Source organism: Sciurus carolinensis, chromosome 3, assembly GCF_902686445.1.
Source record: "Sciurus carolinensis chromosome 3, mSciCar1.2, whole genome shotgun sequence".
Classification (NCBI taxonomy): domain Eukaryota; kingdom Metazoa; phylum Chordata; class Mammalia; order Rodentia; family Sciuridae; genus Sciurus; species Sciurus carolinensis.
The window spans coordinates 126,894,953-126,920,276 of NC_062215.1; the positions used below are offsets into that span (position 1 = coordinate 126,894,953).

The 25,324-nt window shown below is 39.1% G+C and overlaps 1 protein-coding gene across 10 annotated transcripts in view; it reads left to right on the forward strand.

Annotated features, from left to right (window-relative positions):
• The first annotated feature begins 7,451 nt into the window (after window positions 1-7,451).
• Window positions 7,452-25,324, forward strand: part of Osbpl6 (oxysterol binding protein like 6) — a 198,244-nt gene continuing 180,371 nt past the window's right edge. For 8 of the 10 annotated variants that reach the window (XM_047545029.1, XM_047545030.1, XM_047545035.1 and 5 more), the window contains exon 1: window positions 7,452-7,631. The gene's annotated coding sequence lies outside the window, so the exon portion shown is untranslated. The remainder of the gene's footprint in view (window positions 7,632-25,324) is intronic. The other 2 variants (XM_047545034.1, XM_047545037.1) reach the window with 1 other exon arrangement.

Below are 25,324 nucleotides of genomic sequence, written 5' to 3' on the forward strand. Positions count from 1 at the left end.
GCCATAAACCCTCAAGAAAAAAGCAAAGGAATTTTGCAGAGGTGAAAGTAAAGCACCTGAGAAAAAAAGTTTGCCCAAATGATGTTTTGAAAGGCAAAGCCAAGCACTATCACAAGGAATATAAGCAGATGGACAAAACTGAGATTTGAATGTCCAGTATGGCAAGAAAAGTTGGCAACTTCTCTGTACCCAAATTAACATTTGTCATCAGGATCAGAGGTATTAGCGGTGTGAGTCCGAAGATTTGTGAAGTGTTCCAGCTTCTTTTCTTCGCCCGATCTTCAATGGCACATTTGTTAAGCTCAGTGAGTCCTCAATAACATGCTTCAGCATTGTGGAAGCATATATTGCATGGGGGTACCTGAGCCTGAAGTCAGTGAATGAGCTAATCCATAAATGTGAATATGGCAAAATCAATAAGAAAAAAAATTGCCTTAATAGATAACACTTTGATTGTTCTGTGTCTTGGTAAATATGGCATCATCTTCCTGGAGTATCTGATTCATGAGCTCTACACTGTTAGAAAACACTGGAAAGAAGCAAATAATTTCCTGTGGCTTTTCAAATTATCTTCTCCATGAGGTGGAATGAAGAAAAGACCACCCATTTTGTGGAAGGTGGAAATACTGGTAACAGGGAAGACTTGATCAATAGGCTTGTTAGAAGGGTGAAGAAGAAGGAAGGAAGGAAGGAAGGAAGGAAGGAGGGAGGGAAGGAAGGAGGGAGGGAGGGAGGGAGGGAAGGAAGGAAGGAAGTAAGGAAGGAAGGAAGGAAAGAAGGAAGGAAGGAAGGAAGGAAGGAAGGAAGGAAGAGATCAAGTGAGAGAGAGAAACCAAACAACATTTGTCCAGATCCTTCTATGCAGGAGGTATTTGCTTGCTACTGTAACCACTCTCGTGATTACCTACTAGGTTTTAAAAGTCTTTCCAAACTAATTTCTTCTTCTTCTTCTTCTTTTTTTTTTTTTTTTTTTTTTTTTTGGTACAGGGGATTGAACTCAGGGGCCCTCAACCACTGAACCACATCCCCCGCCCTATTTCGTATTTTATTTAGAGACAGGGTCTCATTGAGTTGTTTAGTGCCTTTCTGTGGCTGAGGCTGACTTTGACCTCAAAATCCTCCTGCCTCAGCCTCCCAAGCCACTGGGATTACAGGTGTGTACCACCGTGCTGGTTTTCCCAACTCTCTTATAAAAGAAGAACTTGAGACTTTAACAGGCTCAGAAACATGGTGAAAGTCAAACAGGTAGGAATTGGTAGTAAGTTTACAACCTCAGTCTTTCTGACTTTTCTCTTTCCAATTTACCAGTTTTCCTCAACTTTAGTTTTCTCTTAAGACTTTTGCCTTTATTTTTTGCCATATCTATATACCATCTACAGTATTACTTTCTGAATATGTTTTTATTATACTTCTTTTTTAAAATTTTGAAATGAATTCATTTGAAAATATATTTTATATCACAACCATATCAAAAACTGCAAATAGAAAATAACCTTAAAAATAAATGCTGTGAAAACCAATGAACACAAAATTTTGTTAAATTCTGGAAATACCCTATTATGATCAATGGCTCCTGCCTGGGATCTGTTGTTATTTGTGAAAATGGGAGATACTCAAGTGTTAAAGAAATGTTACAAACATGAATACTAAACTAAGACTTTCTTCTTCAGGTCAACCCACCAAATAAAAGAGAATTGAAAAGAAAGATTTTCTCATTCTCATTCAATGTCTTCAAAATGCCCTGTCTGGGAACCACCTAAATTATCTCACCACACCTCTGGTATATGACCCATTTCTCAAAATAGTAGTAAAGGGTTTGGAGATAAATACAGGGAAATAGTCTTTCCAAGGCATGGGAGGAAAGACCTTACTTGCCTTACATTAGAAGCATCTATCATTATGTTAATGTTTACTAAGAGGACTAATATAACAAGAGAATTCTAGGGTCTGTGGGCTGAGTAAGTATGTTTTAGATTTGAGTTTACTAAAATGAAAGTCTGGTCTTTCAAATTAAACCCTGGGAAAGGGAAACAGTAGGTTCTACTTTACTAATTTTATTCAGCAATCTTTGGAGGAAAGTTCATTTCATATTTTGGTGTTTTTAAGGAGTTTGTCATGTGTATGCCCAAACATTTCTTTTTCCATGTGGATTAAATCTGTGTTTGAGCGAGTGTGTGTGTGTGTGTGTGAGTGTGTGTGTGTGTGTGTGTGTGTGTGTGTGTGAGTGAAAACCAGGAAATGGAACACTGTAATGGTCTCTCCCAGGTACAAGGATCTTCGACAGCGATCAGCACTGTGTGGTAGCTGAGGCATGTGGGCACTACATTTCCTCTCCTCAATCTCACCAAGTGACTAGTAGAATGAAGATGTCTCCATCATAACTCATGCAAACACTTATTATCTTGATCCAAACCATCAGAAATCTCATCCATCAGAAAATCCAGTTGACTCTACCCTAAGATACACACTGAATTCTACTACTTCTTACCACAGCACTCCACCACCTGGCCCTAAGTTGCCTTTATCACCGACTGAGCTGAAGGGAATAGCCTCCTGTGTGATCTCTTGCTTGCTCCCCTAAAATCTATTTTCCACACAGCAGCCAGAGTGGCTCTTCTCAAACAGGAGTCAAATAACTCATGGAATCCTGTGATGGATCCCTGTCTCAGTCAAAGTAAAATTCAAAGTCCTCACAACAGCCTCCAAGCAATATATCATCTGGCCCTCATTACCTCACTCCCCCACTTGCTGTTCCAGGCACTCTGGACTTCTTGCCTTTTCTGGAACACAAGGCATGCCCCCTCCACAGGGTTCATAGTGACTGGCCTCACTGACTGCAGTGGGAACCTCCCCTGTACCCACATATCTACTTGTTTGACTCCTCATCTCTTTCAGGTCTTTGCTCAAGTGTCATCTCAATGAAGCCCAGATTGATCACTTTATCTAATAATGCCACTTGGCAAGTTGGCCCCATCCCCTTTAACATTCTCAACCTTTCCCCCCATATCATTTACAAATTTCTGATATGCTATGTATTTACTCACCTATTAAGTCCATTTCCTGTCTACCTCTACTAGAATGTAAGCTTGGTGAGGGCAGAGTCTTTTTGCTTACTCATAATATCTCAAGCACCTAGAATAATACCTAATTTATAGTACACATTTAGAAAGTATTTATTGAATTAAATGAATGAACCAATACTTTGCTCCCTGCCATAACAGTTTAACCTGTTCCTATAAGCTCCATAAAATCCCGGTTCTCTATCCTCTAGGCGCTCTGAATGAGGGGTTCACTCTGAAGTGGAGATAAACAGTGTTCTCTAGGCTGAATCAGTAAGTCATCTGGGCAGATCACAACAGGTTTGGGGAAGAGGATGTAGGGCATAATGGAGTACTGAACTTAGAGATTAGATTCACCCAAATAGGGTAATATTAGTAATTAATTTTATAATATTAAAAATATTTTCAAAGTCAAACCCTCTCAATGAACAGATACTATATAAAACTATGGATATTTTTGTTGCTTGTATAGTACACAGCTAGAGCACCACCTCAATTCTCTTCACTTCCCATTTCTCCAGGCTTCTGAGCTACTTGCCCTGTCATTGCTGCCGACAAGTGATTGTCCCAGTACAGGCCCTGAAGCATCTCAGTCACAGACTTAAGCTATTGGCAGACAGGGTTTCATCAGGGAAGCAGAACCACTATGAGGAAGTTGAATAAGGAAATTTATCATAGAAATCAGTCCTCATATTTGTGGAAGGAGATAGAGAAGTAAAGAACCTAAAAAGCTGAAGGATCACTGATGAGCCTTAATGCAGACAAAGGAGACAAAGCTTGCAGGAGAACCTGGAAGCCAGGCACACCCAGTTGTTGTAGTGGGACCACAAAGAAGGCTGGTATAGAAATCTACAGGGTTTTGGCTCTTTGTGACTGCCATCTCTGTGAGTCTCTCTGAAGAGTTTGTTAGCTGGCCTGTGATCATAGTTACTCTGCAGAAGAGAACACAGCAGAGAGGAGTGAGAACAAACAGAATTCCTCTTGCATCGTATCTCATTGGTTAGAAATGGCACTTGTCTTTGCCCTTTGAACCAATGATGACTTCAGAATGTAATGGCTGCCATGTAATTTTCAAATATTAGACAACTTCAGTTTTGTCCATCTGAACAAATATGGATCTATAAGCATAAAGGAAAGGGGAATTTGGGGAATCACAGGTCCCAACATAACCAAGTTGTCTCAAAAACAATCCAGCACAAGTACCTTACTTAGGCTACAGAGCATGGGATTTATTTCTCTGGCACCTGCCAAAAGGGTCAGATGACTCAACTGGAAGCAGGAAGAACTAACCACTGGTGAGGTAAATTTTGGACAATTGGAGATAGGAAATGGGAGGTAGCTTACTGGTAAATTTATTTGGTCCTCCCTTGAACAGACTGATCCTGGGCACAGTTTCCCTTTTTCCTTCCTTCCTCCCTCCCTCCCTTCCTTCCTTCCTTTCTTCCTTGTTTTTCCTTCTTTCCTTCCTTCTTGGGATTTATCATAGAGGCACTCTACCACTGAGATACACTACTAATCCCTTTTATATTATGAGACTGGGTCTTGCTAAGTTGCCCAGGCTGGCCTTGAACTTGTCATCTTCCTGCCTCAGCCTCCTAAGTCACTGGCGTTACAGACATGTATAATCCTGGGCACGGTTCGCTATAGACTCCATCCATAGACACTTTGCATGACCAAGCAACTAGTGAGGTCTTTTCAGGTTCATGAAACATAGGCTAGGTTGGACATCTTACCATGTGTTAGTCAGCTTTCTGTCATTATGAACAAAACACCCGACAAGAACAACTTAGAGGAGGAAAAGTTTATTTTGAGTTCAGTTTCAGAGGTTCAGTTAAGGAGGACCAACTCTTTTGCTCTGAGCCCAAGCTCAGGCAGAACATCATGGCTGAAGGGCATGGTGGAGAAAAGCTGCTCAGCTCATGACAACCAGGAAGCAAAAAGAAAGGTCAAGTTTCCAGGGGCAAAATATAAATTCCAAAGGCATGTCTGTAGTAAACTACTTCTTTCAGCTATACCCCATATGTCTACAGTTACAACTCAGTTTATTAATTCATAAATGAATTAAACCATTGATTAGATTACAGTTCTTATGATCTAATCATTTCATCACCGAACATTCCTACATTAACACAGGAACGTTTTTGGAGGGGGTATCTCATATCCAAATCATAACAATCATTGTTTCCTATTCTTTCCTGTCTCACTTCTCTTTTTCCTCACTCCTGATATCCTGGGATTGCATTTTTCAATGAAGTATTAGCACTTCAGTCTTCCACTTCAGCTAAAATAGTACCCATAAAAATTTTTCGATGAAAATAAAGTGTGAGTTGCATGAATGGATGGTTGGGACAATGATTCATGTGAGATTCAGTTAATTTGATGTGTTGGAAGTATAGCATTAATAGTACCAGTTAAGAACACCATTGTCTTCCTTCACTGAAAAAGTCCTTGAACATGTATTTCTCTTAGACAAATAAAAGGGATGAATAAAGGGAGCAAAGATCCTTTTAACCAACATATAACTTGTGACTTAAATTCTCAGCAAGAATATACACTTAATGAAAACATTGCTCTGTGGCACTTTTCTGAGCAATAAACCTGCCATAATTCAAGAAGCAGTGAAAAGCCTGTTACTCATATTTATGTATCTATGCCACTCTGGGTTTTCAAAATGTTGTGTTGCACAAACAGAGTGGAGAAACTGCCTTGGTATGCAATTCCATACATCCAACTCTTTTTAATTCACCCATTTCTCTGGATGGATGGGTGTAGTGACATTTCATCTTATTTGACCATTTGTCAATGAGACAGGTAGGAGACTTCTCTCTGAAACCTGGTTTTAAAAATAATAAAGCACACACAGATATTATGGAATAGAATGAAAAGGGCAAAGCATTCTTATGATAAAACATGAGATTTGTATTGTGGTAGTTCTCACTTTCCCCCCATAGTTTATTGTTTGGTAAATCCCTATTTACCATTCAGTGAACTTTTTGGAACTAATTCTTTAGGTTAAAGGCTCTTGCGTTCTCTCATATTTCATACACACATATACATACATGTATATTTATGTACTTATGTGCATTTGTGAACTTTTAATTCAGCAGAATTTCTGTCAATGGAACCCAGATGGAAGGAGTAAAATGGTGCCTATGGTCAAGTGAAAGTCAGCAGACTCATTACTGCCTTGAGGAGACTGTCTTCATAAGACAGCAGTTTAAGGTGAGACTGCTGCATATCACAAGGTCCCCCATTTGCTATTTTGTGACTGAAGAATATGAGAACTTGCTAGTTAAGGTGGAAGAAGTTAATCCAAAAGGTGAGAGTCAAGACAAATTGCATATGGAAAGAGTGCAAAGTTGACTGTTACATAGCAAACTGGGATTTTATTTAGTAGAGAGAACAGTGAAATGCTATCAGAGTTGCCTCAGTGAGGAGCAAGTTCTTCAATTTTTAAAGTCACCCTGGCATCATACTATCCCCTCCTAGAGAGCCCACAAAGTACCCCAGAGTCGGTTTGTAAGCGTTCCTGTGAGGTCCAGTCAATGTTCTCTGGATTTTCCACCCCTGAAGATGGTGATGACAAAAATGTCTTGACATTCTGACATTTCCTCAGTCATCCCTTTACAGAAGAAATGTCTGTGCAAATATTTAAATTACCCCGTCCCTCCCAGCAAATTTGCCGTTAGACCAATCTGCTCTTGGACACAGGCCAGAACAGCTTAAGTGTGGAAAGGTTTAAGGGGTGGGAAGGGTGTAGTGAGGTGGGGCTGACATTGCTAGGTTTTGCCAAGGACTTGAAGCCATGGGCCAGTCCTTCCATTTACAGAACCCAAGTGTTTCTCTGGATCTGGGAAGTTTTTGCTCCCAGTGACAGTCAGGGACAGGGAGCGGGCACACAGTGTACGACTAATGAATGACCGACGGCCTCAGAAGGGCGCCAAGGGACGGGGGCCTGGCAGCGCCTAGGGGAGGCCGCCAAGCTGCTGCTCCTTCTGAATCCGCTCTCCCACGGTGCTCGTAGTGGCTGTGCTCCAAGGCCTGAGCGCTAGAGTCATTCGAGGCCATTTCTTTCAAGCCCCGCCAGCCCACCTCTACGGCCGGTTAGGGTGTCCAATGGTGGATGATGTCCGGACCCCAGGGATTCCAACCGCGGCCTGGGGTGAATCCAGGGAGTTGGACCTCGAGCGAAGGGGTCGCAGTGCACCCAGCTTCTCCGCGGTGCAGGGAGGGGCACTCAGCAGGCGGGTGCGTAGAGGGAGCGCCCGCCCGCCGCCAGTGGCTCCACTCCAGCCCGGCCGGCTAGCGGGAGCCGGGGGCGGGGAGCCCGGAGCGCCGCCCCGCCAGCGCGCCCCGCCCGTGGGAGAGGAGGGGCTGCGGCGCGCCGGACCACTGGAGGCGCAGCACCGCCGCCGCCACCGCTGCCGGTGCTGGGGATCGCGGACCCGCGCGCAGGCGGCGCCCGAGCCTCCGCTCCTCAGCCAGCTCGCGCGCCCGCTGCTTGCCGGGGCCGTCTCCCGCCTCCCGCGGTGACCCGCGGCAGCACCCGCCGCGTTGCTGCCCGCCCCCCAGGTAGGTGTCTTAGCTGCAGAGGGGATGCTTGGGGCGGACACCACAGTGCCCGCAACGCGGCCCGGGGCATTGTGCGCGTCCGGCGGGCCGAAGACCCCGAGAGACGCATGGGTGGTCAGCCGCAGCTTTGGGCCCCTAAGGCATCGCTGTCCCCCGGAGACTCCCCTTTCCAGATTGCTCAGGCGACCTGGAACTGGGGGCGGTAGTGTCAGTCGTTAGCGCGGCCAGGGTGGGAGGGGGCGACTGTGTCACGGTGCCGACTCGCCGCCCTCCCTCCCTTGGTTGCCGGGGAATTCCGGCCGGCTGGCACTCGCGCCCGCATTCCCCCGCGCAACCCAGCGCCCCAGTCCCTCCACCCCTCGGCTGGCTGGGGTTTGAAGCTGGAGCCGGGAGAAGGACTGATGTAATTGTCAGCGGAGAACCGAACCGGCGCGCCTGAGAGCGCCCGCGCCCGCGCGAGCTAACGCCTACGCCGCACCTTTCAGGGAATCGGGGGAGCCGAGAGGAGCGGCTGGGGAAGTTGTGCATTGGGTTTTGTTGTGCGCGTGCACTGCGGACTGCCCTCGTGGGGTACCCCTGCCCACCCCCTGCTGGCGCCCCTGCAGCCTTCTCTGCAGCCTTCATCCACGCTCGTGGCCGGGGACGAATCTGCCTTCCCTGGTTCAGATCGGGACAGGGTTTGCATTGCAGTCAAGACGTGCTTCCCCTGCATTGAGCCAGGAGCTGCCCGCAGATCGTGTCGCCGGGGATGCTGGGGGAGGAGGGGATGGGAAACCTGGAGAGGAAGCCGGGAAGAACTAATGACACCAGCAGATTTTTTTTTTTAAGCCTCTACTGTGTATAGACACAGCCGCAAGCCAGCTTTTAAGCTGTTTTTGAAAAGTTATGACCAGATACTGATTTTGTGGCAATTCTGTAATATACCTGAAGGGTTGCTTAAACTAGAGATCTAAAGCTTGGGGGAAAGCATTACATAATGGACATGAAGCAAATGACACAAAACTAAGTGAACCTAATGGGTTGCCAGATTATTTCCCTCTTCCGGACAAAAAGTCCTACATGGCCTTTTCTAAGAATTTTCACTTTAAAATCACTGGGTTAGATTTAGCAAATTGTATATTATATTCGGTGTTGATATATTCCCTGAGTAGCAAAATAATCTTTCTTGAACATTTTTTCTTAAATTAGAAAATTGCATGTTAATGAAGTTATATATCACAGAGCTGAATAATGAATGTTGTCTTCAAAGGTAAAATTAAGAAATTTTCCATCTTATCCTTTTAAACTTTGTTTTCCTTTTGTTAATTTTTGCTTTTATTTTTCCTTCTTTCACATCCCCCACTTTGCTTTTTTGGAAGCATTTCTACAGTTTTGGGTACTGCAACTTCACAGTGTTGATATTCCTCCCGAATGTTACAGCATTGCAGATACAAAGACTAATAATAAGTGAAAGGGAAGACCTCGCAGTAACTCTGGGAGTGAGCAGGGTTCCCAAGGTCGAAGTGAAGCTGCAGTGTAACTCAGCTATAATCACCTACAGAGAATATCACAGCCTTCATTGGGTTCTCAAAAAGGTCCTGATTGGTGGAATATCATTCCTATTATTCTTTGCAGCTAGACCATATATTTTCCCTAAAAATATTTTTTTCTCAGAATAAATACAAAATATTTTGAAATTTAAATCTTTGCTTTTAGGAAACCTTAAAAAATCCCGGTTTGCTTGCGTTTTCAGTTGTGATGTTGATAACTCAGTTACACATTCAATATATGGATTTTTACCTTTGGGGATACCTAAGTTTCAAGGGTTTCAAGACATATGATAGGGATTTATCACATGTCTCTTGGCTCTAGTCCGATGTAGTTTTGTAGGACTTATGCAGGATCATGTAATATTTGTTTTCTTATTCCTAGATTGATTTATCCTTATGTTAACTTTTACTCCAACAAGAAGGATAAAGTCGTTTTAAGATGAAATGTTTTTAAGATGAAATGTGACTGGAGGTTTGTAGTAGTACTGCAGATAGAGAATTGAGTAAAATTATAAATAGATAATAGTTTCATGTGACTATTGGTAACTATTAGATTAAAAAGAAGGTTTAAATTTTATTAAAATGTCTTGGCTAACTATCATTCAGTGATTATTCACTGGATAATTAGTCACTGAATATCCACTATGTTCAAGAGACTAGTCAATGCACTGTGGGAGACACAAATAAGAATAAAGGGATGTCCTTGCCCTCAAGAGTTTGCAGTCTGGTTGAAAAGATAAAGCATAAATTCTCAAGAGAGGTATTTTTTTTTTCCTGCAAAGGTTAAGTAATAATTTTCATTTAAAAAAAAAAAAACTCTTTAAAGGGTTTTATACTATCCATTCACTTCTGGGATTTAAAAATTTTTTTCTCACTCAACATCATATTACTAAGATTCATTCATGCTGTATGTGGCTACAGTTCATTGACTTTCACTGTCCTACAACTTTCCATTATGTGTCCTATAGCACAGTATTTTTCTATGCTCCTACCAGTGGCTATTCATTTGTTTGTTTTTCATCTTTTATAAAGCATAGTGTTGCTCTGATCATTGTTTCCTGGGGCACATGTGCAACATTTACATTGGGTAAAACTAGGAATAGAATTGCTGGTTTGTATAGTTGTATGAATATTCAACTTACTCTGTCTTGTCTGATTATATTCTAGAATAGTTGTACTAATTTATTACAAGTGAGGAAAAAAGGCTAACACAAATAACCAAATACAAATAACCAGTGTTTGTTTTTTTTGCATACATGTTTATGTTGAGGCACACTTTTTTTTTTTTATTTAAAGCAAGAGAGTGATGAACATAAAACTTAGGATGGCAACTGTCTTTTGTTAGGGATGACACAGGGGAGAGCACATAGATGAACATGTTATCGGTAATAATCCTGTACTTGGGTTTGGTGAAAAGTTCATAGGTTATCATCACATTTAAAAAAGTAAAAGAGGATTATGCATGGATCAGTAATAATGATTTTAAAGTTTTAGGAAAAAAGAAAATAAGCACAATAGGTTTGTCACAAGACAACAGGCTTCTGTAGTAGAAGACTCACAAGATGTCAACTAAAAGATGAGGAAGCAGTCCCTGTGTATATACATGATTTGTCAAGTGTTCAGGAAAATTTTCAGGGAAGGTGAGCAGGAAGTGGCCATGCCAAGAAGAGGAAGGTTATCTCAAACTGAGGAAATGATATGAACAGAGGTGGAGGAAGCCATGGGAAATTTTTCAAAAGTGAACCATTTTGTGGTGCTTATAAAATAAGTCTAGGGAGCTGATGGATGAAGGGTGGTAGTAGGGGCATTCAGGGTAGGACCCCTCCTTAGCAGGCTGCAGATGGAGGTGAGCATTTTTGAATTTGGAGAAAAAGAAAAGGAGGAATGGATTAAAAAACACAGGGAGAAGAATTCTAGGTTTATGATATTAAGTAAAAAGAAGAGGAAAGAAGGCTGGGGTTATAGCTCAGTGGTAGAGCACTTGCCTAGTGCATGTGAGGCACTGGGTTCAATCCTTAGCACCACATAAAAATAAATAAATAAATAAAGGTATTGTGTCCACCTGCAACTAAAAATATTTTTAAAAAGAGGAGGAAAGAGTTAAAGATGTTTGAATTAGTGATATTGGCCAATTATATTGTGTATTGTGTGCATGTACAAACATGTAACAACAAATCCCATCATTATGTACAACTATAATTCACCAATAAAAAATGTGAAAAGAAAAACAAAACTAATAGGGAAGCTGCAGTGGAGCTTTAACTGTGGTTGAGATACGAGAAGTATGGGGTTAATAGACAAGCAGACTCCTATTGGAACGCATGGACTTGGTGCTCTGGTGAGCAGTTAGAACTCTCACATCAGAGACTATGACCATCTGAGAAGTAAGATGACATAAAACCCTTTTGTGTTATTATTTACTGACATAAATGAGTTAATTAACATCTCGGTTAAGGCACAAAGATGCCTCAGCATTGACAGTGAGGTGTGGAGTTCAAGTCAGAGGATCCAATCAGGATGGTTTCCTGTGGTGCGATTTTGGGGGCAGGGATCTCTGATCCTTAGTTACTGTATATTTAAAATGAAGGTAATAGGCACCTGACATGGGCACAGGTAACAAGACATGGAGGGACTATAACCTTTAGGGGCAATGTTTGTTTTCCTACTGTTTCCGGTCAAATGTTGCAAGGTAGCAGCATGTGCATTTATATTCTCTCAGATACACCTCCTTGAAAAAGACAGGGTTTACAGCCCTTTAAATTCTGTTGATTATAATAAAGAGTTGCTTCTGCTTTTCTGTAAGAATAAGGATAAAGACTTTTTTTTTTTTTTTTACCCCCTAAGGGTATTCTGGAATAATATAAAGTGTCATTTTGACTGAATATTATTTCAGGTGGTTAATTCATAAATATTGTGATAGATTTTCAGCATTTTCTTACAGTCTAAAATTCTTTCTGATTTTGCTTATGTTTCTTGACATCTTTTCATGATCTCTAATTCTGTTTTCTTAACTGATTCTGCATCAACTGTTATAATAATTGGTGATTCTCATTTTCTCTGACAAAATTCAGTCTTCAATTGCCCTTCCCCAGCATAGTAATTTGGAAAACATCTTGCCAGTAGTCCCACTCAACAGCAGTTAAATGGAAATGTGGCTGCATCTGTGATAAGGAAAAAAAAAAAAAGACTGATGATCTCTTAAGGGAAAAAAATATGTTATTTACCAAAAAACGAAAGTCAGAAGTTATCAAAACCCCCAAGAGCAAAATCGTTGGTAGCCCCTGCTTTGGGGGACTGATATCTACATCCCTTCCTAAGCTACCTATTATATTCCCAAAATGGTTATGTTTAAGAGTTGAAATTCAGAATGGACTTAATAGCTTTGGTTAAGATAATGAAATAAATTAATTTTAAGGATAACTAAATTGAGGGATAGCAGGAAGTACATCCCAGTTACTAAACTGCCATTCTGGCATTGTTCTGACTTTTTCATGAGCTTTGGAGGCATTTCTGCATCTACTCTTTCAATTACTGAACCCGGGCTGATTACTTTCAGAGAGGTGACTAAAGTCTGTGGGTCTCAAAATGGCATGGGCGCATCTTGTGCCTATCTTCTTCGTCCGGCAAGTGTTTGTTGAGCATCAGGTGTGTGCCAGACACTTTAATTGCTGATCATAAACACAACTTCGGGATCCAACCAAACCAGTCACTATTGAATATGTAGCCAATGCTGTGGGGTGGATCTGACTGGGGTTCTGCAAGTATCTATTATTTTCTTTTGTTCCCTAAACTTTATCTTAATATGTGTTTAGACCTTCTTGAGTTTAGAGTGCAGTAGAAAAAAATTAGCCCTTGCACAGAATAGTTACTTTAAGTGTAGTTCTAGTTTATTGGTTTTTCTTAAAGCAGAGAAGGCATTAAGCTCCTAGTAAGCCCTCTTGTCATGAAGACATTTATATTATCTAAGAGTAAAGAGAGGTTAGGGAAGGGACAGTTGGATGGGTGAATTCAGAGTTGTTAAAATGGAATAGAATGGAATAGGGGAAAGTAGACAATGGAGATGAGTGATTATTAAAAGATCCAACTTAGGTATTACAGGAATTTGAGTATTTTGAGCCATGGTTGTCTCAAGATGAAGCTAAGTTGCTCTTGGGTTAGATGAACTCCATCTGTTGTGAGTTTGTGCTCACTACCTTTGTGTATGAGTGTAGTTTTGACATTAAAATAACTTATAATGTAAATGTTAAATATTTGTAAATTATAAGGATTGTATTAATGAGGTAGTGAATTACAGGGAGTAGAAAAGTCCATTAATTTCTTCTGACAATGGTTCGGTCCATTATTTAAAAGTAAAAACTACTCTGTATGAAGGAATTCCATTTGACAGGGTCAGTGTCTTAGGAAATTGTTATGAAACTGACCAAAAGCAGAGCTAGGAAAGGAACCAAATACAAGTAGCTTAATATCCAGAACTATTTAGGGGATAATTGGGCTAGAGAAAACATTAAGTATAAAATTTAACTATTAAAGTAAGTATAAAAAAGTAAATTTAAATAAGTAAAAATAAGTTTAAATAAATAATATTTATTTATTTATTTATTTTTGTGGTGCTGGGGTTTGAACCCAGGGCCTTGTGCTTGCAAGGCAAGCACTCTACCAATTGAGCTATATCCCCAGCCCTTTAAATAAATACTATTTAAATAAAATACTGGAAGATTGTCATTTGAATATATTTCACCAGTATATGAGATTGAGTGCAAAGAATTCATAATTGATACAAAAGTTATCTTTTTCTTTAGAAATGATGGATTATGTCTTTCTGTTCAAGCAAAACTGTATGTCATTTTATAAAATATATGAAGAGTCTGGGCACAGAGGTTCACTCCTGTAACCCCATTTATTCGGAAGGCTGAGACAGGAGGATCGCAAGTTCTAAGACAGTCTGGGCAACCCTGTCTCAAAATAAATAATATAAAGGACTGGAAATGTAGCTCAGCGGTATAGTGCTGTGGGTTCAGGCCACAGTGTGATACACACACACACAGAAAATAACCAGACACTAGAAATACTCTTATTTGCTAAATGGCCTGATGCTTGAATGACCTTTACATTTGACTCACAGATGTTAAGACTGAAAGAGTTTTAAAAATCCTCTATTCCAACATCTCCCCTTTTCTAATCGAGAAAACAGGCCCAGAGATTTGTCCAGTGAAACCTAGTCCTTTGTGTAGATCTGGCTAGAAAAGAGTGTGTCAAATAGTTTATTTCTGTCATAGGCCACAGGAAATAAAGCTCTTCCCTAAATGAAGGAATCAAGGGTAGATGAATGAGAAGCGAGCCAGTAGCAACAACTTCAGTGGGATTTTAATCTATCATTCTCCTTAAGCAACTGACGTAGAAAGTGAAATCACACACACACACACACACACACACACACACACTTAAAAATTTTTAGTATTTACTGTTTTGTCATGTAATAGACAGGAAAGAATAGAGAAAAATGACCTTGTGCTAGACACTTTCTTTCTTTTCCATATGCTAATATAAGAAAAAAAATAAAAGTGTAGCGGAAATTGGGTCAGGAATAGAACATTAAGTTTTTGTTTTTTATCTTGCATCTTGTTGAGGCAGTTTTCACTATAGCGCTTGAGAGAGACCTATCTACCTTTTTGAAAAGAGTATAGAAATAGGAGAACAACAGTAGTCTATTTTTAGAATCTTTTTTTCAAAAGTCAAAACTAAAATAAACCTGGCCTCAATTTCAAGCAGTAGTTTTATTTCTCATGTTCTAAACTAGTGCCTAAGTTTTATTTACTTATTTATTTTTGCTGTGCTGGGGATCCAACCCAGGGCCTCTCACATTCTAGACAAGCATTCCACTACTAAGCTACATCTCCTCCAGATCCTTATTACAAATTTGAAGAGTTGTCTTGATTTTTTTATACATAATACAATGTTACCACATGTAACAAATTTATCAGCTACTAAAGTTTGAGGAGAGAGTATCTAAAAGAGCATTAAAATAAATAAATTTCATTACATGTCATTTCTGGAGATGAAGTTTGAAAGTCTGATTTTATTTTAAATTATGATATTTTTGCTTTCTGTTTATCTGTAGCAGCTAGACAAGCTTTCGCATATTCTCACCCCATCAGGCAACACATCTGAACGGTTTTTGCCTTATAATTTCCCTAGAATAGAAAAAGTAGCACAGTTTGAATGGCATGTTGATTATGAAAGACATTAATGAAATTCTTTTTGATCCTAATAAACTTCAAATTGAAATCAGAACTATAAAGGGAGTATAAATTCTAAGGCCAAGCAAGTGGAGAGTTCACATGCAACTCTCAGAATCAAGGGGGGACAGAGCAAAATCCACATGAACTAGTAAGGGAGCAGGAAGTTCAGCAAAGGAGGGGCGGATAGTGTACCCCAGCCTGTCTTCTAGTCTCATTTCAAGAAGTGCCAACAGAGGAAATAACAGGAAGAGTCTGAGGCCTTATGGAGATTATATGTTAGGGAAGGTATCTGTCTCTACCATTAAAAAAAACAGTCTTTAACCATCTATCTAGAAGAATACAAAAGGTGCAAGATAAAAGATGGATTAGTTAAACTTCATTTGAGAAAAGCTCATGTGTAACAACAGAAGATAAACATTAGCACACTAGAAAGCTACTACTTACAATATCCTTAATATACCAAGAGCTCCTACGTATTAAGAAGAAAAAAATGACTGATCACGAAAGGGGCAAAGGACATGACATTGGAGGAAAGCATGATGTTTGTTAGTATCTTATGGTGGCTAGTCTTTGGGGGTGGCTAGTCTTATGGTTGTTAGGTGAACAAAATGGTAAAGAATATATGGATAGCAATTTGGCAACTCTACCAAAATTAAAAATTTACCTACCTTCTCACCCTAGAAACTCTAAGAAATTTGTCTACAGAAGTATTTGTACTTCGTAGAATGAGTTTGACGCCGACATTTATTACAGAATTTTCTAGTGGCAAAAAATTTTACAAGAACTAAATATCCACCAGTATGGGATTGGTCAAATAAATTTGGAGCAGAAGCAACACTAGATAGCTGTTAAAAAGAATCAGACCACTCTGTATTTGCCGATGTGGAAAAATCTTTAAGATAATAAATCAAGGTACAGAGTAGTATATGGCCATTTGTGTTAAATATGAATATGTGAGTGTGTTTATGCATGTAACTGTGAAGACTGTCTCTGGAATATTACCCAAGAAACTGGTAACAGTGGTTGCCTCTGGGAGGTTGGGGTGGGAATGGGAGGGACAATTTTTTTTTAACTGAACATTCTTCTCTTCCTTTTGCATTTTAAAACACATGAACATATTATCTGTTCAAACAAAGATAGTTTTTGTTGCTGTTGTTTTTTGTTTCTTGAGGATCATTTGTGCTGATCAAGTATGTTGAGTACTCGTAACCAATAGAATTTCTCTGCAACTGTAGGACCCATCTGTGTTAATAGAAGAATGTGGCAGTTGCCATAAATAATCCCCCAACAGACTAAAATTCAGAGGAAGGACACTGGAAGTATTTGCCTTTGGGACAGAGTTGGCGCATCTTTTTGCTGCTTACTTGCCCAGCTGTAGTTACTGTGTCTCCTGCTATCTGGTCTCACTGGGAGAAAGACTCAGGGATCATGAGTAGGACCAGGGCGTGGAGGAGAGCACAGGTAGAACAGACCTGGAAGACAGTGATGGCAGAAGCTGGAGGCTAGGAGAACATGGCAGTGGGGCTATTAACTGCTGTGCTAACTCCATCAAATGCAGCTTACAGAGGCAACACAGAAGAGAATGTTATACTGTAGGTCACAGCGTTGAGATCATCTGCTACCTCTGAGGTTTGATATGGTGTTCAGGAATCTGCAGTTTTTAAAATGATCTTTGGTTCTGGGAGCCAGTTCTGGTATTCACTCATCTTTTCCAACCCTCTTGTTGTACGGATAGATTACCCCTGCATCTCTTGAAATATTCATTCCCTGGAATACTTTATAGTAACTTCCAGAACCTTTCTTGCAGTCTGCTGTCCCTCAGATACATGCTTCTTATGAATGATTATTTCATCATGTCTTAGTCCACTTAGAGCCTGCAAAGAGGTACCAACTATTACAGTCTAGAATAGTAAGAAGAAAAAACAGAGATAACAACTGAATGGTTAATGGGTCATTGCTTTGGGAAGAGTAATTATATGCTGATAGGAATTTATAAGCAATGATAAGAATAGTTATGATTTATACTGAAGAAAAGGAAAAGCCTGGTAATGATCAGAGCTAGTGTGCTGCAAAATAAGTTTTCTAGAAGTAAAAATAGTCTAATTATCATCATTAATATGTGTTTATTCAAAGTTAATAGACATCGCTCTTCACTTGGAATTTAGAATTTTAAGTCAGAAATGATACTGATGGGCAGGGGGATGTTACATCAGTCTCTATAAGCATGAAGTTAGGATTTAATATATATCCTAACATATTATTCGGGTAAATAATACGCATATCTTTTCTTTGTGGAAGTTCTGATTTTTTGGTGGTTACATTCTTTTTCAAACAAGTTTGGGAAGTAGGAGGAACAGTCAGCTGGTAGCAGCATGCCATAAGAAGATTTTGGTGTCATAGCATGGTGACACCTGCTTTGGATGATAAGGGTCAGAATGAGAAAGGTCAGAGAAGCTCATGCCACACAAAAGAAGACACTGCAGTGACCTTTGAATGCCTGGCTTCATAGAGGACGAGTGGGAGTATCTGAAAAGCCATCCTGTGCCTTTCTAGGGCTGTGGAAATTTCAGGATGCATTTGATCCTTAACTGTTGCACCTTGCATATCCAATTTCTAATGGAATTTTGGGAGCAGGTGTAATCTTACATGAAGGAACATTTAACTGCATTTCTTTGGGAGAGTCAGTGGCATGGTATTGTGCTAGATGCTTCTTTCTCCTTGCCACACATGCATCTTGTTTTAATAAATCCCTCTGTGAAAATAGCCTCCATCTTTTTGTCATGATCTACCCTTCTCAGAGAAGCAGTAGAGCAGAAGAGCCCTGGAATGGGTATCATGGATACCCAAGTTCTATTCCTAGCTTCTTCTTCTACCAAACAGCTGATCTTGGGTCAGTAACCTCTCAAAGTGTTTCCTCTCCTGATAAATGAATGTAAAACCGTGGTCCTTTAAGTTCTATGTAGACAGAAAATATAAGTATCTTCACATTAAATTTTCATTTAGCAGCCAGACACCGTGGTGCACATCTGTAATCCCAGCTGCTCGGGAGGCTGAGGCATGAGGACGGCTAGTTCAAAACCAGCCTCAGCAGTTCAGCGAGGCCCTAAGCAACTCAGTGAGACCCTGTCTCTAAATAAAATGCAATAAAGGGCTGGGATGTGGCTTGGTGGTTAAGGGCCTCTGGGTTCAATCCTGGGCACAGAAAAAATATTCTACTTACCTTGAATCCAAATAACCAGTTCATTGTTAACTGATTTAATGTTAAACTCCTCCCCTGGGGTGTTATAAAAATTCAAGTCAGGCATGGTGGTGCATCCCTGTAATTCCAGCCGCTGCTTGGGAGGCTTAGGCAGCAGGATCCAGCAGGAGGATCCTGAGTTTAAAGTCAACCTCAGCAACTTAATGAGGCCCTAGGCAACTTAGCAAGACCCTGTCTCAAAATTTAAAAACAAACAAACAAACAAAAAACTGGGGTGGGAATGTGGCTTGGTAGCAAAGTACTCCTGGGATTCAATCCTCAGTAAAAAAACAAAAACAAAAACAAAAAAACCCCAAAAAACAAACAAAAAAGATAAAACAACTTGAAGATCAAATACAAGTTACCATTTCATTATACTCAGTCATTTCTTAAAAATGCTCCACATTATGGTGCTTTGAAAATTACTTTGTCTTATGTGGAAAGTCTAAGTAGAAATATCCATTTCTGAACAGTTTGGGGTAACACAGGCATCTCTCACCACAGTCAGCACATCTCCGGTGACTTCTGCAGGTGTCCTCCCGTCTGTCTACTGGCCACGTTTTGTCTCCTCTCAGCCTTTGGCTGTTGCTCATTCCAACCCAGGTCTCTGACTCCCTTTACTTCTGGCTCATGTATCTCCCGGTATTCACAAAACCCAAGGGCAACCTTTGTTCTCCCTAATCAGTCCAACTTCTCATCCCTGTACTACTGTGGTCCTTCTTAGGTGGCCTCACTGGGGTTTTGTCATCCCAAGCAGAAGGGAGCTCCTTTACTAGGAACAGACTACTATTTCTTTGTGTCTTCAGAGCTCCTTAGGTATTTGCTTAGAGTGGAGGTCTCTGCTCTGTGGCTCCTTGTTTTTCTGGCATCCTTAAGGAAAGAAGTGTTACTCACAGTTGACACTTACTCCATTAAACACAAAGCCCCCCTCCCCATTAATTTTGTCTTTTTTGTAATTGGAAGTCTTCCTAGAATGATTTATATAATTTGCTTTAAAAAGTGACTCATAGTGACCACAGCTGTGGAGAGCCTCCTCTAAATGATGCCAATGACAGAAGGTTAAGAGTGTCTGTTATTGTTCATGCCTATAACAGATGACTTTGGGGCTGTGGACATGGGCAGCCCTACTTGCTCCTGTACCATATAATCCCAGAATTCTTCTTTATTTATTTATTTATTTTTTTGTGGTGCTGGGGATTGAACCTAGGGTCTTGTGCTTGTGAGGCAAGCACTCTACCAACTGAGCTATATCCCCAGCCCCCCAGAATTCTTCTTGTACTCATAATTGACCTTTATTTTCTCCCTCCATTAGCAGTCAGGCCTCTGACACCTGTTCATGCTGCTCTTCCCGTGATGAGTCTTTTCTTCTGCCACATGAAAAACATTGGTCCAAAAAGTAATTTTATTTCAGATATATCTTCAAATTAGTGGATAAGTGCTTCTTGCCTCTCATTATGCTGAAGCTGCTTTTCTTTTGCTCAGAGGGTTCATTTCCACATAGGTCCCCACAGTTGAGGTGGCACGAAGCCTCATTTGGTACTAGGTGAATCTGGGATAGGACCTTGTTCCTAGACTGTAAGAAGATTTACACTGACTCAGAATATTGGAAATGAATTATTCTGACATTCTTTAATCCTTTCGCCTTTTGTTTGACAAGATGTTTCTTGAGCACCTACTGTGTGTTAGACTTGCTCTGAAGTCGGAAAAGGCTCTGGCTTTCATGGAGCCTGCATTGTAATGAAGAGAGACATTTAATAAGAGTACATGTTTTTGATACTGTTAAGAACTATGAGGATAATAAAAGTGACTGATGGGACAGAAAGCAGTTATTGAGTTGGTAGGGATATTTGTGTCACAGGTTGAATGACTTAAAAGAACATAAATGTGTTCTTTCATAGTTTTGGAGCTTAGAAATCTGCAATGAAGGCAAATTCTTCCTTGCCTCTTCTGGGAGCCCTGGCATTCCTTGGCTTGTGGTGTCATAACTCTGGTCTCTGCCTCCTTCTTCAAATAGACGTCTTCCTTGTGTCTTTGTGTCTGCATGTTTCTCTTCCTAGCAAGATATCAGTCATAATGGGTTGAGGCCTTGCCCTACTCCAGAATGACTTTATTTTGACTAATTACCTCTGCAACAACCATTTTCAAATGAGGCAACATTCTGAGGTCCTGGGGGTTAGGACTTCAGTATATCTCTTTGAGTGATACAATTCAATCCATAACAGTGGACTTAGATGGGTGGACTGTCTAGACAAAACCTTGCTAGGTGGAGACCTTTGAGCTGAGTCTGACATGTGGGAAAGTCTGGATGTAAATCCCTTCTGGATAGAGGGAGCAACAATTGAGAGGCCAGGGGAATGAGCCTGTTGGAGTCTAAGGTATATGTTAAGTTTTGCACCCTTAAAATGTGCAAACAAAATGTCTGATTTGGGCAAGTAACTTTTATGGTCAAAGTTAATAGGATTTTAGGATTTTACATTTGAACACTCTTGATTACTTTTACTTTTGATCAAAGACAGTTTTTCTTTTAAAATTACCTGCTGAGAAATCAATTCTACCAGCAGCGACTAATCACATTTTAAGAATTCTATTCATTAAAAGTGAACTTTGCATATTAATAGTAGAATTCTTCATCACTGTACTTAGGTTTATTAACTTAAAAGCTTTAATTCTAACAACTTCTGAGAATTAAGCAGACCTTGTAAGAGTAATTATTTTCTAGGGGTAAGAAATTAAGCCTTGCTATAACCTTAAAAAACCTAAGATTAGATATTAAATAGTTATTTTTTAACAAGATTACAATGTTATTGTGGTTGTCCTCTGTAAGGAATTTAGGTTCCATATTTATAAAAAATTTTTAATTTTAAAAAAAATTTTTAAAATCTATGTGGAAATTTTCTTAGGATTGTTAGGAAGATTTCATAGTAAACTGTTAACACCTTTTAGGATTTAGTTGTAGGGGAGGGTAATTTAAAATCTCATAATATTTAACATAATATTGACATTACAAAATATGTATCAACACATTGTATATGTATACTGTAGCCAGAATGTTGATGTTAATACAGATGTTTTCTCTAATACAGAAAAACCATTACTCAGTGATAACAGGCCTCCATAAAAGTTTTAAATGAGTTCAAAATGTTAATGCAAAATTAAATTTTTATAGTGAATGGCTACTTAGGTAAAGCTGTGGGTATGTTCTTAGAACAGGTACGTTTCTTAGAACAGGGCTTTAGAAAGTGCTATGTAAGTGTTATTTTTTACATGCTAATTAAAAATTAGATACATTAATATTCATACAAGAAGCTGTATCCCCAGCCCCTCCTGATTTTTAAGGTAACACAAGATCATCTTAAAAACATTTAGAAAGACAGAAAAACTATTTTTAAACTACCTACAATACTACTTCTAGAAGCTAACTCGTAACAGTTGGGTATATCCTTCAATTACTTAAAATTGTTTTATGTTAGTATTGTCTCATTTATTTTTGGTTATGAGTTACTGTCTTAAACATAATTAAAAAAAAAAAAAAGCTAAACTGTATGTTTTAGAACAATTTTAACTTCATGGCAAAATTGACCAGAAAGTACAGATTTGCCATTACCTCTATCCCTCCTCATATGGCCTCTACCATCAACCTGCTACACTACAGTGGTACCTTGTTGTAATCAGTAAACCCACATGGATACATCCTTGTCACCCAGCATCCTTGGATTACATTAGAATTCACTCTTGCTATTGTGCATTTTATTGATTTGTACAAATGCATAGTGACCTGCACCCACCATTGTGGTTATCATGTAGGAGAGTTTCACTGCTCTAAAAATCCTCTGTGCTCTCCCTGTTCATCCTTCCCTCATCCAACCCCTGTCAACCACTGATCTTACTATCTCCATAGCTAAACTTAATTTTTAAACAATGCAAAATATGCCATTTTATGAACATGCATGTTTTAGTCAATCCTAGTTGGACATTTAGGTGTTTTTTTGCATTATACATAACTTGATAAATGACTTGTGTACAGATCTTTGTGTGCAACTTCTATTATTTCCTAGAATTGCTAGATTACTGCAAGTAAACATTTTAAGACCTTCATTAGGCACCCCCTGACAACATTCAGATATTTTTCTAAATCGTGTTTTACTCCCTTTAAGAATGTGTGAGAGAGCTTAATAAAAATAGTTGTCCTGTGAGCTTTAAAAATGTAGACAATAATAATAGTTGATGCATGTACAGTTTATGTATCAGACTCTTTTAAATGCTTTACAAGTATTAACTCATTTAATTCTCACAATAATGCTACTGGTTAGTATTATTATTAGTTCCATTTTAAAAATGAGAAAACCAAAGCACAAGGTTAAGTAACTTGCCCAAAGTGGTTTCCTCATCTATACTGTAGAGACACTATTAGGACTTAACCCTGGGATTTGTGATAAGTGTTCTGGGCTCTCTTGGCCCATAGTAAAACCTCAACAAATATTGCCAGAAGTCTTAGGGAGTCATTGTTTTAGAAGCCAAGTTCTCAAAGATACAACTAAAATGACCAAGGAGAATTTAATTGGATTTCAGTTTTTCAGGTAATGGATATGAAAATAGAAAATTTTCTTCAAGTTCAACTTTGCTTAACTTAATAGGCATTTACTACATTGTTGGTGTCTAGTGACTGCACCATAATGACAGTTGAAACTTTTTTTTTTTTTATTGAGAGGAAATTGGATGCAGCACATGTCCATTGAATGCCTTGGATGCTCAACTCAGGCTTTGCTGTGTTCAGAATATAAATACTATCTGGTAGGTACTAAAATATGACCAAAATTAGTAGTCCCTTTGGTGACTAAAAGAAACATTAACATAAAACTCAATTTTAGAAAATCAAATGAGAGCTTCCATGTATCACTATCCAGAGGCAGTGTTTTGATTTTTGATTTTATCACTGAAATTCTACTTTAAATAAATAAAAATTCGTATTTTTTTACCTCCTCTCTTCTGTTTTTCTGTTTTCCTCCTCTCTTCTGTTTTTTCAGCCATCACCCTTTCCACATACTTAATATTTCTCCTGATTTGCTCCTGAAGAGATCCTTGGGTATTTACTGACAAGTATTTTCCTGGGTCTTTGTAGAAGAAAGCTGACTGATTTTATTGCCTGGGTTTGTGGCTAAATCCTATGGTTCCCTGCCTCTCTGAGATACTGCCTTCACTTTTTGCTGCCTCTGAGTGACTGCTCAGATGTCATGGGGAAGCCTCAGCAGGACTGATAACCATTAAGAGTTTTTTTTCCCCCCATTTGTTAAATCCCCAAAACTAATGCTATTAAGGGCTTTTCATAGAAATAGAACACTCTATCTATTCATCTTTTCAGCTCTGCCATCACATTGCTTTGTACATAATGGCCATTCAATATGTGTTGTTAAATATGTAATTTTTGCTAATTGATTCATATAAAATGACCCTGTACATTGTTTGCCATTAGAAATGCTAATTATAGGTTTGTTTAGTTTGTGTTTATACTTTAGTCTTTGGGAACACTGAAAAAATAAAACACTTGAAGCTTTTTTACTTTAAACTTTAATGGAAAACACATATTTGGATAAAGCAGTGCTGTACTTTTAGTCTCAAAATGTTCATTGTAAGGTAACTAACTGACAATTATTTGTTTCTCTATGTAAAAAAATATTTTTTATAAATTCTTTGAGAAGAATGACTAATGGTTCTTTGTGAGCTGGCCAAATAATGTAAAATGACAAGGTTTAGGAATTACATTTTTCAAAGGCAGCAATAAAGTTAAGAAAGGTTAAATTACATTTCTTTAAGTTGGAAAGTGCTGGAAGCTTTTAGTTGATACTTTTTGGTTTAAAATAAGATATTTGATATGTCTCTGCAAAATAGAAACTTATGAGTCAAATGCAAGCAAGGGTCTGTTTCTTCAGACACTTGTAAAAACTACCCACAAATCACAATATAACTTTCTTTTCCCTCTCCTGGGTAGGTATTAACAGGAACTTGGTAGTCTCATTTTGAAGTTGTTGGTGGAGTGTTATCCAGAGGTATACTTGGATAATTTTATATTATTTTTTAAAATTCTTCGAAATTTTCTTTCTATGGATTTTATTCAGGAATTCCAGAGAAATAGTCTTAAAATTGTGTGCCCTACAAATTATATTAATATTTTATTGAATGTTAAGATTAAATTCACCTTTCTGATTTGAAGGTAGTGAAGAATCATGGTTCATATTTTGTCTAAAGAAAATGGTGAATGGTATTGGGAATTGGTAGGCAGCAGATTTTTGTAAAATCAGCTCAACTCCTTCTAAATAACGGTTCTTTTGGCATTACTTGCGGAGTGCTTTATAACAAATAGATGCCCCAAGTTATTGATCATTGTATTTTCTTAGTGTCTCCATACCTAAGATTTAATTAGTATATTGACTTTTCCAGCATTACCCAGATCACAAAGGTCATCTGGTCAACCTTCCTCATTTTGTAGATGAGGACAATGAGGTTCCAAGAGTTGAGTGAGGTCTCTAAACCAGTGCTGGACTGTTACTTATACTGATTATCTATCACATACCCAGCTACCAAGCCATCCTGACCTGATAGATCGTACGCATTAGGATCGATTTGCAAATACATGTACAGATGTAGAACATCTGTACAGAGACCAATGGTATTCATTCTGAAAAGTATCTG